Source organism: Triticum urartu, chromosome 5A (genome assembly GCF_056163025.1).
Source record: "Triticum urartu cultivar PI428250 chromosome 5A, HENAU_Tu73, whole genome shotgun sequence".
Classification (NCBI taxonomy): domain Eukaryota; kingdom Viridiplantae; phylum Streptophyta; class Magnoliopsida; order Poales; family Poaceae; genus Triticum; species Triticum urartu.
Window position 1 is genome coordinate 401,952,397 of NC_141877.1, and position 3,643 is coordinate 401,956,039.

Consider the following 3,643-nt stretch of genomic DNA (forward strand, 5'->3'; position numbering starts at 1 on the left):
GCGATTAAGCGGCGCGCGCCGGGTTGGACCGCGTAACGCAACTTCCTTTGTAATGGAGGTTGCTAGGTCTGCTCTCCGGCCGCCCTCGCAACGTGCAGGTGTGCAATGGGCGATGGGCCCAGACCCCTGCGCCATAGGATTTAGACCGGCGTGCTGACCTCTCTGTTGTGCCTAGGTAGGGTTGCGACGTGTTGATCTTCTGAGGCCGGGCATGACCCAGGAAAGTGTGTCTGGACAAAGGGGATCGAGCGTGTTGAGAAATGTGGTGCACCCCTGCAGGGAAGTTAATCTATTCGAATAGCCGTGATCTTTGGTAACAGGACGACTTGGAGTTGTACCTTGACCTTATGACAACTAGAACCGGATACTTAATAAAACACACCCTTCCAAGTGCCAGATACAACCGGTGATCGCTCTCTCACAGGGCAACAAGGGGAGGATCATCGGTTAGGATATTGCTATGCGATGTTACTTGGTGAACTTACCATCTATTCTTCTGCTGCAAGATGGAGGTTACCAGAAGCGTAGTCTTCAATAGGACTAGCTATCCCCCTCTTATTTCGGCTTTGTGCATTTCAGTCCACATATGTTACCCCTTTTCCATTTGATACCAATGCATACATATGTAGTGTAGTTCCTTGCTTGCGAGTACTTTGGATGAGTACTCACGGTTGCTTTGCTCCCCCCTTTTCCCCTTTATATACCCAATTGCCGCGACCAGACGATGGATCCCAGGAGCCAGACGCCACCGTCGACGACGACTTCTACTACACTGGAGGTGCCTACTACTACGTGCAGGCCGCAGACGACAACTAGCAGTAATTTAGGAGGATCCCAGGCAGGAGACATGCGCCTCTTTCGATCTGTATGCCAGTTTGTGCTAGCCTTCTTAAGGCAAACTTGTTTAACTTATGTCTGTACTCAGATATTGTTGCTTCCGCTGACTCGTCTATGATCGGGCTCTTGTATTCGAGCCCTCGAGGACCCTGGCTTGTAATATGATGCTTGTATGACTTATTTTATTTGTAGAGTTGTGTTGTGATATCTTCCCGTGAGTCCCTGATCTTGATCGTACACGTTTGCGTGATGATTAGTGTATGGTCAAATCGGGGGCGTCACACGGAACAGGCTCCTTATTGTTTTTTCATGGCTACAGAGGCTTGCGGCAGTGGAACTTTCGATCTAGGGTTATTTTTAGGGGTTCTGGAATATTTGGGAATTTATAGGGCGAAGAGGCGGTGCGCGAGGTCACCAAGGTGGGCACAACCCACCAGGGCATGCCTGGGCCCCAGGCTTGCCCAGGTGGGTTGTGCCCCCCGGGGCACCCCTCTAGTACTTCTTAGGCCCAAGTTGTGTCTTCTGGTCCATAAAAATTCTCCAAAAAGTTTTGCTGCATTTGGACTCCGTTTGGTATTGACTTTCTGCGATGTGAAAAACAAGCAAAAAACATCAACTGGCACTGGGCACTATGTTAATAGGTTAGTCCCAAAAAATGTTATAAAGTTGCTATAAAATAATTGTAAAACATCCAAGAATGATAATATAACAACATGAATACTTCATTAATTATAGATACGTTGGAGACGTATCAGCATCCCCAAGCTTAATTCCTACTCGTCCTCGAGTAGGTAAATGATAAAAGAAATAATTTATGAAGTGTGAATGCTAGCAAAGTGCATAAGTTTGATCAATGATAATTTCAATCACTTATACTAGCATTTTAACATCAACTCTTTCTCATAAAACTCATCATGATAAAGTAGCATTCAATTCACATGTTATGGTTCAAACAATGCTTTCTCTTGAAACTTAACAACCTATGTTCTCAGTCACCAAGCAATTGCAATTCAACTTATTCAACAAAGTCTAAGTAAGAGCTCCACATACTCAATCATCGTATAGTATTCTATAATTGCTAGTACTCAAAGCATATTCTTAGAACAAATGACATCCATCGAACACAGAGAAAGATAGGGGCTTAATGTTTCGCCTCCCAACTCATTTATCATAGAGATAATTGTCAACAATAATAATTCATGGTCAAATATATTTGACTGGTCATATGTGCCCAGATCTTTCCCCACCACATGATGCTTTCTAACTAGAGAATAATTGGGAATGCATACTATTGACTCTTGCATAAAAGTAAATACTGAAAAGAAAAAGATAGGCCCTTCGCAGAGGGAAGCAGAGGTTGTCATGCTCTTTTTATTTGGATGCCCAAGCTCTTAATGCAAAGGAGCGTCACGTTATATTGCCCCTTATGATAGCAACCTTTATTATGTAGTCCATCGCTTTTATTACTTTGCCATCACAAGTTCGTACAACGCTCAATATTTCCTTCCAATAAAAGATCAAACATAATTAAGGGCAATTTTTATTGCCTTATGCCCCGATGACAACTTACATGTGGGCTAGGAGACCCAGTTGACCAAGTCAACTGTTGACTGGTCAATGGTGTGAATAGTGCGTGTGGGACCCACCTATCATTGTCACATTTTAGCAAAACAGATAATTAGGATTAAATAAAAAGGTTAATTAAATTAATTTATTAAATCCATAATTAATTATATAAATATTTATTTATTTATTTATTTATTTATTTTTATTTTATCTTTTTTAAGAAAAAGGGGGGCGTGGGGCCCCAACGTCAATGACCCAGGGGACCTCAATGGGGCGGGTTATCGGGGCTGCGGGAGCGGAGCTAATCGGGGCTCCGCCCCGGTGGCACATGCGCGGGCGCCGGAGCGCGTGGCCCTGGGCATGCACGGCACCAAGGCGGCCCGGGCTCCGGCGATCGGGCACGGCTTCCGGCGAGGCCGCCGGCCGGCGTAGGCGAGTGGCGCGGGGAGTTGGCCGGGGGCGGTCTGCGCGGCGGCGGTGGCCGCGGGAGCAGCGGGCGGTGGAACGACGCGGGTGCGCGGTGGCCTGCGCATGTGAGCGGCGGGCCGACGGCCACGACACTACGGCGTGGTCTGGGGCGCGGGGCAGCCGCGGCGTAGGAGAGGAGCAGCAGCGCTGGGAGGGGGGAGTGGGGCGCGAGCGGGCGGCCGGGCGGAGGTAGGCGATTGCGGGCGCGAGTGGCCGCAGTTAGGCGGAGCCCCGGATGCAGCGCCAGCGAGCGCGCAAGATGGCAGCGGTGGCGCTGCAGGCGGGCACGGAGCAGGAGCGGCAGCACAGCAGCAGTCTGCAGCGGGTGGCGATGACTGCGAGCAGCAAAACGTAGCAGGCGGGGAACAGAGCAGCGGCAGCGGACGCGAGCGCGGACGGGCGCAGCCACGCGCGGGCGCTGCCGGGCGTGGCGCACGGCCAGAGCGTGGCCCGGAGAGGCCGGGAGCAACACTTGTATCGCAGCATCGAGCGGGACAGCGGCTGGAGGATGGGCCAGACGGGCGTGGAGCTACGACGGAGCTACGGCTACGGCGCGGGGCAGCTAGTGCAAGTACTCGAAGGGGGAAACAGGAGGGGGATGAAGCTGCTGCTCACATCGGTGTCGAGGAGCTACTCGAGGCAGCTGGAAGAGGTCAAGGATGACGGCGAGCTTTGGTGGCGTGTGGTGGCCGTGGCGGAGGGGATCGATCCGTCCGTTGTTGAGGTGGCCTCCTAGCTTCGATCCAGCGCCGAGGACGACTACGGTGAGCCT